The following is a 12,689-nucleotide window of genomic DNA, read 5'->3' as shown; positions in this document are numbered from 1 at the left end:
TAGGGTTAACGGGGGGTTACGGTTAGGGTTAGGGTTAGGAGTTAGGGTTAGCGTTTAGAGTTAGGGTTAGCGTTTAGGGTTAGGGTTTAGGGTTACGGTTACGGTTAGGGGCATAGGTTAGGTTTAGCCTTATGGTTAGGTTTTGAGGGTTCGGTGTAGGGTTAGGGGTTAGGGTTAAGGGGGGGTTACGGTTAGGGTTAGGGTTAGGAGTTAGGGTTAGCGTTAGGAGTTAGGGTTAGCGTTTAGGGTTAGGGTTTAGGGTTAGGGTTACGGTTAGGGTTATAGGGTTATGTCTAGGGTTATGGTTTGTTTTTAAGGGTTATATCTAGGGTTAGGTTTAGGGGTTGGGCTTAAGGGGGGGTTAGGGTTAGGAGTTAGGGTTAGCGTTAGGAGTTAGGGTTAGCGTTTAGGGTTAGGGTTTAGGGTTATGGTTACGGTTAGGGACATAGGTTTAGGTTTAGGCTTATAGTTAGGTTTTGAGGGTTAGGTGTAGGGGTAGGGTTAGGGGTTAGGGTTAAGGGGGGGTTACGGTTAGGGTTAGGGTTAGGAGTTAGGGTTAGCGTTAGGAGTTAGGGTTAGCGTTTAGGGTTAGGGTTTAGGGTTAGGGTTACGGTTAGGGGCATAGGGTTAGGTCTAGGGTTATGGTTTGTTTTTAAGGGTTATATCTAGGGTTAGGTTTAGGGGTTGGGCTTAAGGGGGGGTTAGGGTTAGGAGTTAGGGTTAGCGTTAGGAGTTAGGGTTAGCGTTTAGGGTTAGGGTTTAGGGTTACGGTTACGGTTAGGGGCATAGGGTTAGGTTTAGGCTTATGGTTAGGTTTTGAGGGTCAGGTGTAGGGTTAGGGTTAGGGGTTAGGGTTAACGGGGGGTTACGGTTAGGGTTAGGGTTAGGAGTTAGGGTTAGCGTTTAGAGTTAGGGTTAGCGTTTAGGGTTAGGGTTTAGGGTTACGGTTACGGTTAGGGGCATAGGGTTAGGTTTAGCCTTATGGTTAGGTTTTGAGGGTTCGGTGTAGGGTTAGGGGTTAGGGTTAAGGGGGGGTTACGGTTAGGGTTAGGAGTTAGGGTTAGCGTTAGGAGTTAGGGTTAGCGTTTAGGGTTAGGGTTTAGGGTTAGGGTTACGGTTAGGGTTATAGGGTTAGGTCTAGGGTTATGGTTTGTTTTTAAGGGTTATATCTAGGGTTAGGTTTAGGGGTTGGGCTTAAGGGGGGGTTAGGGTTAGGGTTAGGAGTTAGGGTTAGCGTTAGGAGTTAGGGTTAGCGTTTAGGGTTAGGGTTTAGGGTTACGGTTACGGTTAGGGAGATAGGGTTAGGTTTAGGCTTATAGTTAGGTTTTGAGGGTTAGGTGTAGGGGTAGGGTTAGGGGTTAGGGTTAAGGGGGGGTTACGGTTAGGGTTAGGGTTAGGAGTTAGGGTTAGCGTTAGGAGTTAGGGTTAGCGTTTAGGGTTAGGGTTTAGGGTTACGGTTACGGTTAGGGGCATAGGGTTAGGTTTAGGCTTATGGTTAGGTTTTGAGGGTCAGGTGTAGGGTTAGGGTTAGGGGTTAGGGTTAACGGGGGTTTACGGTTAGGGTTAGGGTTAGGAGTTAGGGTTAGCGTTTAGAGTTAGGGTTAGCGTTTAGGGTTAGGGTTTAGGGTTACGGTTACGGTTAGGGGCATAGGGTTAGGTTTAGCCTTATGGTTAGGTTTTGAGGGTTCGGTGTAGGGTTAGGGGTTTGGGTTAAGGGGGGGTTACGGTTAGGGTTAGGATTAGGAGTTAGGGTTAGCGTTAGGAGTTAGGGTTAGCGTTTAGGCTTAGGGTTTAGGGTTACGGTTACGGTTAGGGGCATAGGGTAAGGTCTAAGGTTATGGTTTGTTTTTAAGGGTTATATCTAGGGTTAGGTTTAGGGGTTGGGCTTAAGGGGGGGTTAGGGTTAGGGTTAGGAGTTAGGGTTAGCGTTAGGAGTTAGGGTTAGCGTTTAGGGTTAGGGTTTAGGGTTACGGTTACGGTTAGGGGCATAGGGTTAGGTTTAGGCTTATGGTTAGGTTTTGAGGGTCAGGTGTAGGGTTAGGGTTAGGGGTTAGGGTTAACGGGGGGTTACGTTTAGGGTTAGGGTTAGGAGTTAGGGTTAGCGTTAGGAGTTAGGGTTAGCGTTTAGGGTTAGGGTTTAGGGTTAGGCTTACGGTTAGGGGCATAGGGTTAGGTCTAGGGTTATGGTTTGTTTTTAAGGGTTATATCTAGGGTTAGGTTTAGGGGTTGGGCTTAAGGGGGGGTTAGGGTTAGGGTTAGGAGTTAGGGTTAGCGTTAGGAGTTAGGGTTAGCGTTTAGGCTTAGGGTTTAGGGTTACGGTTACGGTTAGGGAGATAGGGTTAGGTTTAGGCTTATGGTTAGGATTTGAGGGTTAGGGGTAGGGTTAGGGGTTAGGGTTAAGGGGGGGTTACGGTTAGGGTTAGGGTTAGGAGTTAGGGTTAGCGTTAGGAGTTAGGGTTAGCGTTTAGGGTTAGGGTTTAGGGTTACGGTTACGGTTAGGGGCATAGGGTTAGGTTTAGGCTTATGGTTAGGTTTTGAGGGTCAGGTGTAGGGTTAGGGTTAGGGGTTAGGGTTAACGGGGGGTTACGGTTAGGGTTAGGAGTTAGGGTTAGCGTTTAGAGTTAGGGTTAGCGTTTAGGGTTAGGGTTTAGGGTTACGGTTACGGTTAGGGGCATAGGGTTAGGTTTAGCCTTATGGTTAGGTTTTGAGGGTTCGGTGTAGGGTTAGGGGTTAGGGTTAAGGGGGGGTTACGGTTAGGGTTAGGGTTAGGAGTTAGGGTTAGCGTTTAGGGTTAGGGTTTAGGATTAGGGTTACGGTTAGGGTTATAGGGTTATGTCTAGGGTTATGGTTTGTTTTTAAGGGTTATATCTAGGGTTAGGTTTAGGGGTTGGGCTTAAGGGGGGGTTAGGGTTAGGAGTTAGGGTTAGCGTTAGGAGTTAGGGTTAGCGTTTAGGGTTAGGGTTTAGGGTTATGGTTACGGTTAGGGACATAGGGTTAGGTTTAGGCTTATAGTTAGGTTTTGAGGGTTCGGTGTAGGGTTAGGGGTTAGGGTTAAGGGGGGGTTACGGTTAGGGTTAGGGTTAGGAGTTAGGGTTAGCGTTAGGAGTTAGGGTTAGCGTTTAGGGTTAGGGTTTAGGGTTAGGGTTACGGTTAGGGGCATAGGATTAGGTCTAGGGTTATGGTTTGTTTTTAAGGGTTATATCTAGGGTTAGGTTTAGGGGTTGGGCTTAAGGGGGGATTAGGGTTAGGGTTAGGAGTTAGGGTTAGCGTTAGGAGTTAGGGTTAGCGTTTAGGGTTAGGGTTTAGGGTTACGGTTACGGTTAGGGGCATAGGGTTAGGTTTAGCCTTATGGTTAGGTTTTGAGGGTTCGGTGTAGGGTTAGGGGTTAGGGTTAAGGGGGGGTTACGGTTAGGGTTAGGGTTAGGAGTTAGGGTTAGCGTTAGGAGTTAGGGTTAGCATTTAGGGTTAGGGTTTAGGGTTACGGTTACGGTTAGGGGCATAGGGTTAGGTTTAGGCTTATGGTTAGGTTTTGAGGGTCAGGTGTAGGGTTAGGGTTAGGGGTTAGTGTTAACGGGGGGTTACGGTTAGGGTTAGGGTTAGGAGTTAGGGTTAGCGTTTAGAGTTAGGGTTAGCGTTTAGGGTTAGGGTTTAGGGTTACGGTTACGGTTAGGGGCATAGGGTTAGGTTTAGCCTTATGGTTAGGTTTTGAGGGTTCGGTGTAGGGTTAGGGGTTAGGGTTAAGGGGGGGTTACGGTTAGGTTTAGGGTTAGGAGTTAGGGTTAGCGTTAGGAGTTAGGGTTAGCGTTTAGGGTTAGGGTTTAGGGTTAGGCTTACGGTTAGGGGCATAGGGTTAGGTCTAGGGTTATGGTTTGTTTTTAAGGGTTATATCTAGAGTTAGGTTTAGGGGTTGGGCTTAAGGGGGGGTTAGGGTTAGGGTTAGGAGTTAGGGTTAGCGTTAGGAGTTAGGGTTAGCGTTTAGGCTTAGGGTTTAGGGTTACGGTTACGGTTAGGGAGATAGGGTTAGGTTTAGGCTTATGGTTAGGTTTTGAGGGTTAGGTGTAGGGGTAGGGTTAGGGGTTAGGGTTAAGGGGGGGTTACGGTTAGGGTTAGGGTTAGGAGTTAGGGTTAGCGTTAGGAGTTAGGGTTAGCGTTTAGGGTTAGGGTTTAGGGTTACGGTTACGGTTAGGGGCATAGGGTTAGGTTTAGGCTTATGGTTAGGTTTTGAGGGTCAGGTGTAGGGTTAGGGTTAGGGGTTAGGGTTAACGGGGGGTTACGGTTAGGGTTAGGGTTAGGAGTTAGGGTTAGCGTTTAGAGTTAGGGTTAGCGTTTAGGGTTAGGGTTTAGGGTTACGGTTACGGTTAGGGGCATAGGGTTAGGTTTAGCCTTATGGTTAGGTTTTGAGGGTTCGGTGTAGGGTTAGGGGTTAGGGTTAAGGGGGGGTTACGGTTAGGTTTAGGGTTAGGAGTTAGGGTTAGCGTTAGGAGTTAGGGTTAGCGGTTAGGGTTAGGGTTTAGGGTTAGGCTTACGGTTAGGGGCATAGGGTTAGGTCTAGGGTTATGGTTTGTTTTTAAGGGTTATATCTAGAGTTAGGTTTAGGGGTTGGGCTTAAGGGGGGGTTAGGGTTAGGAGTTAGGGTTAGCGTTAGGAGTTAGGGTTAGCGTTTAGGCTTAGGGTTTAGGGTTACGGTTACGGTTAGGGACATAGGGTTAGGTTTAGGCTTATGGTTAGGTTTTGAGGGTTAGGTGTAGGGGTAGGGTTAGGGGTTAGGGTTAAGGGGGGGTTACGGTTAGGGTTAGGGTTAGGAGTTAGGGTTAGCGTTAGGAGTTAGGGTTAGCGTTTAGGGTTAGGGTTTAGGGTTACGGTTACGGTTAGGGGCATAGGGTTAGGTTTAGGCTTATGGTTAGGTTTTGAGGGTCAGGTGTAGGGTTAGGGTTAGGGGTTAGGGTTAACGGGGGGTTACGGTTAGGGTTAGGGTTAGGAGTTAGGGTTAGCGTTTAGAGTTAGGGTTAGCGTTTAGGGTTAGGGTTTAGGGTTACGGTTACGGTTAGGGACATAGGGTTAGGTTTAGGCTTATAGTTAGGTTTTGAGGGTTAGGTGTAGGGGTAGGGTTAGGGGTTAGGGTTAAGGGGGGGTTACGGTTAGGGTTAGGAGTTAGGGTTAGCGTTAGGAGTTAGGGTTAGCGTTTAGGGTTAGGGTTTAGGGTTACGGTTACGGTTAGGGACATAGGGTTAGGTTTAGGCTTATGGTTAGGTTTTGAGGGTCAGGTGTAGGGTTAGGGTTAGGGGTTAGGGTTAACGGGGGGTTAGGGTTAGGGTTAGGAGTTAGGGTTAGCGTTTAGAGTTAGGGTTAGCGTTTAGGGTTAGGGTTTAGGGTTACGGTTACGGTTAGGGGCATAGGGTTAGGTTTAGCCTTATGGTTAGGTTTTGAGGGTTCGGTGTAGGGTTAGGGGTTAGGGTTAAGGGGGGGTTAAGGTTAGGGTTAGGGTTAGGAGTTAGGGTTAGCGTTAGGAGTTAGGGTTAGCGTTTAGGGTTAGGGTTTAGGGTTAGGCTTACGGTTAGGGGCATAGGGTTAGGTCTAAGGTTATGGTTTGTTTTTAAGGGTTATATCTAGGGTTAGGTTTAGGGGTTGGGCTTAAGGGGGGGTTAGGGTTAGGGTTAGGAGTTAGGGTTAGCGTTAGGAGTTAGGGTTAGCGTTTAGGCTTAGGGTTTAGGGTTACAGTTACGGTTAGGGATATAGGGTTAGGTTTAGGCTTATGGTTAGGTTTTGAGGGTTAGGTGTAGGGGTAGGGTTAGGGGTTAGGGTTAAGGGGGGGTTACGGTTAGGGTTAGGGTTAGGAGTTAGGGTTAGCGTTAGGAGTTAGGGTTAGCGTTTAGGCTTAGGGTTTAGGGTTACGGTTACGGTTAGGGGCATAGGGTTAGGTTTAGGCTTATGGTTAGGTTTTGAGGGTCAGGTGTAGGGTTAGGGTTAGGGGTTAGGGTTAAGGGGGGGTTACGGTTAGGGTTAGGGTTAGGAGTTAGGGTTAGCGTTTAGAGTTAGGGTTAGCGTTTAGGGTTAGGGTTTAGGGTTACGGTTACGGTTAGGGGCATAGGGTTAGGTTTAGCCTTATGGTTAGGTTTTGAGGGTTCGGTGTAGGGTTAGGGGTTAGGGTTAAGGGGGGGTTACGGTTAGGGTTAGGGTTAGGAGTTAGGGTTAGCGTTAGGAGTTAGGGTTAGCGTTTAGGGTTAGGGTTTAGGGTTAGGGTTACGGTTAGGGTTATAGGGTTATGTCTAGGGTTATGGTTTGTTTTTAAGGGTTATATCTAGGGTTAGGTTTAGGGGTTGGGCTTAAGAGGGGGTTAGGGTTAGGAGTTAGGGTTAGCGTTAGGAGTTAGGGTTAGCGTTTAGGGTTAGGGTTTAGGGTTACGGTTACGGTTAGGGACATAGGGTTAGGTTTAGACTTATAGTTAGGTTTTGAGGGTTAGGTGTAGGGGTAGGGTTAGGGGTTAGGGTTAAGGGGGGGTTACGGTTAGGGTTAGGGTTAGGAGTTAGGGTTAGCGTTAGGAGTTAGGGTTAGCGGTTAGGGTTGGGGTTTAGGGTTAGGCTTACGGTTAGGGGCATAGGGTTAGGTCTAGGGTTATGGTTTGTTTTTAAGGGTTATATCTAGGGTTAGGTTTAGGGGTTGGGCTTAAGGGGGGGTTAGGAGTTAGGGTTAGCGTTAGGAGTTAGGGTTAGCGTTTAGGGTTAGGGTTTAGGGTTACGGTTAGGGACATAGGGTTAGGTTTAGGCTTATAGTTAGGTTTTGAGGGTTCGGTGTAGGGTTAGGGGTTAGGGTTAAGGGGGGGTTACGGTTAGGGTTAGGGTTAGGAGTTAGGGTTAGCGTTAGGAGTTAGGGTTAGCGTTTAGGGTTAGGGTTTAGGGTTAGGGTTACGGTTAGGGGCATAGGGTTAGGTCTAGGGTTATGGTTTGTTTTTAAGGGTTATATCTAGGGTTAGTTTTAGGGGTTGGGCTTAAGGGGGGATTAGGGTTAGGGTTAGGAGTTAGGGTTAGCGTTAGGAGTTAGGGTTAGCGTTTAGGGTTAGGGTTTAGGGTTACGGTTACGGTTAGGGGCATAGGGTTAGTTTTAGCCTTATGGTTAGGTTTTGAGGGTTCGGTGTAGGGTTAGGGGTTAGGGTTAAGGGGGGGTTACGGTTAGGGTTAGGGTTAGGAGTTAGGGTTAGCGTTAGGAGTTAGGGTTAGCGTTTAGGGTTAGGGTTTAGGGTTACGGTTACGGTTAGGGGCATAGGGTTAGGTTTAGGCTTATGGTTAGGTTTTGAGGGTCAGGTGTAGGGTTAGGGTTAGGGGTTAGTGTTAACGGGGGGTTACGGTTAGGGTTAGGGTTAGGAGTTAGGGTTAGCGTTTAGAGTTAGGGTTAGCGTTTAGGGTTAGGGTTTAGGGTTACGGTTACGGTTAGGGGCATAGGGTTAGGTTTAGCCTTATGGTTAGGTTTTGAGGGTTCGGTGTAGGGTTAGGGGTTAGGGTTAAGGGGGGGTTACGGTTAGGGTTAGGGTTAGGAGTTAGGGTTAGCGTTTAGGGTTAGGGTTTAGGGTTAGGCTTACGGTTAGGGGTATAGGGTTAGGTCTAGGGTTATGGTTTGTTTTTAAGGGTTATATCTAGAGTTAGGTTTAGGGGTTGGGCTTAAGGGGGGGTTAGGGTTAGGGTTAGGAGTTAGGGTTAGCGTTAGGAGTTAGGGTTAGCGTTTAGGCTTAGGGTTTAGGGTTACGGTTACGGTTAGGGAGATAGGGTTAGGTTTAGGCTTATGGTTAGGTTTTGAGGGTTAGGTGTAGGGGTAGTGTTAGGGGTTAGGGTTAAGGGGGGGTTACGGTTAGGGTTAGGGTTAGGAGTTAGGGTTAGCGTTAGGAGTTAGGGTTAGCGTTTAGGGTTAGGGTTTAGGGTTACGGTTACGGTTAGGGGCATAGGGTTAGGTTTAGGCTTATGGTTAGGTTTTGAGGGTCAGGTGTAGGGTTAGGGTTAGGGGTTAGGGTTAACGGGGGGTTACGGTTAGGGTTAGGGTTAGGAGTTAGGGTTAGCGTTTAGAGTTAGGGTTAGCGTTTAGGGTTAGGGTTTAGGGTTACGGTTACGGTTAGGGGCATAGGGTTCGGTTTAGGCTTATAGTTAGGTTTTGAGGGTTAGGTGTAGGGGTAGGGTTAGGGGTTAGGGTTAAGGGGGGGTTACGGTTAGGGTTAGGAGTTAGGGTTAGCGTTAGGAGTTAGGGTTAGCGTTTAGGGTTAGGGTTTAGGGTTACGGTTACGGTTAGGGACATAGGGTTAGGTTTAGGCTTATGGTTAGTTTTTGAGGGTCATGTGTAGGGTTAGGGTTAGGGGTTAGGGTTAACGGGGCGTTAGGGTTAGGGTTAGGAGTTAGGGTTAGCGTTTAGAGTTAGGGTTAGCGTTTAGGGTTAGGGTTTAGGGTTACGGTTACGGTTAGGGGCATAGGGTTAGGTTTAGCCTTATGGTTAGGTTTTGAGGGTCAGGTGTAGGGTTAGGGTTAGGGGTTAGGGTTAACGGGGGGTTACGGTTAGGGTTAGGGTTAGGAGTTAGGGTTAGCGTTTAGAGTTAGGGTTAGCGTTTAGGGTTAGGGTTTAGGGTTACGGTTACGGTTAGGGGCATAGGGTTAGGTTTAGCCTTATGGTTAGGTTTTGAGGGTTCGGTGTAGGGTTAGGGGTTAGGGTTAAGGGGGGGTTACGGTTAGGGTTAGGGTTAGGAGTTAGGGTTAGCGTTAGGAGTTAGGGTTAGCGTTTAGGCTTAGGGTTTAGGGTTACGGTTACGGTTAGGAGCATAGGGTTAGGTTTAGGCTTATGGTTAGGTTTTGAGGGTCAGGTGTAGGGTTAGGGTTAGGGGTTAGTGTTAACGGGGGGTTACGGTTAGGGTTAGGGTTAGGAGTTAGGGTTAGCGTTTAGAGTTAGAGTTAGCGTTTAGGGTTAGGGTTTAGGGTTACGGTTACGGTTAGGGGCATAGGGTTAGGTTTAGCCTTATGGTTAGGTTTTGAGGGTTCGGTGTATGGTTAGGGGTTAGGGTTAAGGGGGGGTTACGGTTAGGGTTAGGGTTAGGAGTTAGGGTTAGCGTTAGGAGTTAGGGTTAGCGTTTAGGGTTAGGGTTTAGGGTTAGGCTTACGGTTAGGGGCATAGGGTTAGGTCTAGGGTTATGGTTTGTTTTTAAGGGTTATATCTAGAGTTAGGTTTAGGGGTTGGGCTTAAGGGGGGGTTAGGGTTAGGGTTAGGAGTTAGGGTTAGCGTTAGGAGTTAGGGTTAGCGTTTAGGCTTAGGGTTTAGGGTTACGGTTACGGTTAGGGAGATAGGGTTAGGTTTAGGCTTATGGTTAGGTTTTGAGGGTTAGGTGTAGGGGTAGTGTTAGGGGTTAGGGTTAAGGGGGGGTTACGGTTAGGGTTAGGGTTAGGAGTTAGGGTTAGCGTTAGGAGTTAGGGTTAGCGTTTAGGGTTAGGGTTTAGGGTTACGGTTACGGTTAGGGGCATAGGGTTAGGTTTAGGCTTATGGTTAGGTTTTGAGGGTCAGGTGTAGGGTTAGGGTTAGGGGTTAGGGTTAACGGGGGGTTACGGTTAGGGTTAGGGTTAGGAGTTAGGGTTAGCGTTTAGAGTTAGGGTTAGCGTTTAGGGTTAGGGTTTAGGGTTACGGTTACGGTTAGGGACATAGGGTTAGGTTTAGGCTTATAGTTAGGTTTTCAGGGTTAGGTGTAGGGGTAGGGTTAGGGGTTAGGGTTAAGGGGGGGTTACGGTTAGGGTTAGGGTTAGGAGTTAGGGTTAGCGTTAGGAGTTAGGGTTAGCGTTTAGGGTTAGGGTTTAGGGTTACGGTTACGGTTAGGGACATAGGGTTAGGTTTAGGCTTATGGTTAGGTTTTGAGGGTCAGGTGTAGGGTTAGGGTTAGGGGTTAGGGTTAACGGGGCGTTAGGGTTAGGGTTAGGAGTTAGGGTTAGCGTTTAGAGTTAGGGTTAGCGTTTAGGGTTAGGGTTTAGGGTTACGGTTACGGTTAGGGGCATAGGGTTAGGTTTAGCCTTATGGTTAGGTTTTGAGGGTTCGGTGTAGGGTTAGGGGTTAGGGTTAAGGGGGTGTTAAGGTTAGGGTTAGGGTTAGGAGTTAGGGTTAGCGTTAGGAGTTAGGGTTAGCGTTTAGGGTTAGGGTTTAGGGTTACGGTTACGGTTAGGGGTATAGGGTTAGGTTTAGGCTTATGGTTAGGTTTTGAGGGTCAGGTGTAGGGTTAGGGTTAGGGGTTAGGGTTAACGGGGGGTTACGGTTAGGGTTAGGGTTAGGAGTTAGGGTTAGCGTTTAGAGTTAGGGTTAGCGTTTAGGGTTAGGGTTTAGGGTTACGGTTACGGTTAGGGGCATAGGGTTAGGTTTAGCCTTATGGTTAGGTTTTGAGGGTTCGGTGTAGGGTTAGGGGTTAGGGTTAAGGGGGGGTTACGGTTAGGGTTAGGGTTAGGAGTTAGGGTTAGCGTTAGGAGTTAGGGTTAGCGTTTAGGGTTAGGGTTTAGGGTTACGGTTACGGTTAGGGACATAGGGTTAGGTTTAGGCTTATGGTTAGGTTTTGAGGGTTAGGTGTAGGGGTAGGGTTAGGGGTTAGGGTTAAGGGGGGGTTACGGTTAGGGTTAGGGTTAGGAGTTAGGGTTAGCATTAGGAGTTAGGGTTAGCGTTTAGGGTTAGGGTTTAGGGTTACGGTTACGGTTAGGGGCATAGGGTTAGGTTTAGGCTTATGGTTAGGTTTTGAGGGTCAGGTGTAGGGTTAGGGTTAGGGGTTAGGGTTAACGGGGGATTACGGTTAGGGTTAGGGTTAGGAGTTAGGGTTAGCGTTTAGAGTTAGGGTTAGCGTTTAGGGTTATGGTTTAGGGTTACGGTTACGGTTAGGGGCATAGGGTTAGGTTTAGCCTTATGTTTATGTTTTGAGGGTTCGGTGTAGGGTTAGGGGTTAGGGTTAAGGGGGGGTTACGGGTAGGGTTAGGGTTAGGAGTTAGGGTTAGCGTTAGGAGTTAGGGTTAGCGTTTAGGGTTAGGGTTTAGGGTTAGGGTTACGGTTAGGGTTATAGGGTTAGGTCTAGGGTTATGGTTTGTTTTTAAGGGTTATATCTAGGGTTAGGTTTAGGGGTTGGGCTTAAGGGGGGGTTAGGGTTAGGGTTAGGAGTTAGGGTTAGCGTTAGGAGTTAGGGTTAGCGTTTAGGCTTAGGGTTTAGGGTTACAGTTACGGTTAGGGACATAGGGTTAGGTTTAGGCTTATGGTTAGGTTTTGAGGGTTAGGTGTAGGGGTAGGGTTAGGGGTTAGGGTTAAGGGGGGGTTATGGTTAGGGTTAGGGTTAGGAGTTAGGGTTAGCGTTAGGAGTTAGGGTTAGCATTTAGGGTTAGGGTTTAGGGTTACGGTTACGGTTAGGGGCATAGGGTTAGGTTTAGGCTTATGGTTAGGTTTTGAGGGTCAGGTGTAGGGTTAGTGTTAGGGGTTAGTGTTAACGGGGGGTTATGGTTAGGGTTAGGGTTAGGAGTTAGGGTTAGCGTTTAGAGTTAGGGTTAGCGTTTAGGGTTAGGGTTTAGGGTTACGGTTAGGGGCATAGGGTTAGGTTTAGCCTTATGGTTAGGTTTTGAGGGTTCGGTGTAGGGTTAGGGGTTAGGGTTAAGGGGGGGTTACGGGTAGGGTTAGGGTTAGGAGTTAGGGTTAGCGTTAGGAGTTAGGGTTAGCGTTTAGGGTTAGGGTTTAGGGTTAGGGTTACGGTTAGGGTTATAGGGTTAGGTCTAGGGTTATGGTTTGTTTTTAAGGGTTATATCTAGGGTTAGGTTTAGGGGTTGGGCTTAAGGGGGGGTTAGGGTTAGGAGTTAGGGTTAGCGTTAGGAGTTAGGGTTAGCGTTTAGGCTTAGGGTTTAGGGTTACAGTTACGGTTAGGGACATAGGGTTAGGTTTAGGCTTATGGTTAGGTTTTGAGGGTTAGGTGTAGGGGTAGGGTTAGGGGTTAGGGTTAAGGGGGGGTTATGGTTAGGGTTAGGGTTAGGAGTTAGGGTTAGCGTTAGGAGTTAGGGTTAGCGTTTAGGGTTATGGTTTAGGGTTACGGTTACGGTTAGGGGCATAGGGTTAGGTTTAGGCTTCTGGTTAGGTTTTGAGGGTCAGGTGTAGGGTTAGGGTTAGGGGTTAGTGTTAACGGGGGGTTACGGTTAGGGTTAGGGTTAGGAGTTAGGGTTAGCGTTTAGAGTTAGGGTTAGCGTTTAGGGTTAGGGTTTAGGGTTACGGTTAGGGGCATAGGGTTAGGTTTAGCCTTATGGTTAGGTTTTGAGGGTTCGGTGTAGGGTTAGGGGTTAGGGTTAAGGGGGGGTTACGGTTAGGGTTAGCGTTAGGAGTTAGGGTTAGCGTTTAGGGTTAGGGTTTAGGGTTAGGGTTACGGTTAGGGGCATAGGGTTAGGTCTAGGGTTATGGTTTGTTTTTAAGGGTTATATCTAGGGTTAGGTTTAGGGGTTGGGCTTAAGGGGGGGTTAGGGTTAGGGTTAGGAGTTAGGGTTAGCGTTAGGAGTTAGGGTTAGCGTTTAGGCTTAGGGTTTAGGGTTACGGTTACGGTTAGGGATATAGGGTTAGGTTTTGGCTTATGGTTAGGTTTTGAGGGTTAGGTGTAGGGGTAGGGTTAGGGGTTAGGGTTAAGGGGGGGTTACGGTTAGGGTTAGGGTTAGGGTTAGGGTTAGCGTTTAGAGTTAGGG

The sequence above is a fragment of the Strix uralensis genome, chromosome 15 (assembly GCF_047716275.1).
Source record: "Strix uralensis isolate ZFMK-TIS-50842 chromosome 15, bStrUra1, whole genome shotgun sequence".
NCBI lineage: Eukaryota > Metazoa > Chordata > Aves > Strigiformes > Strigidae > Strix > Strix uralensis.
Note: the sequence above shows the minus strand (reverse complement) of the source record.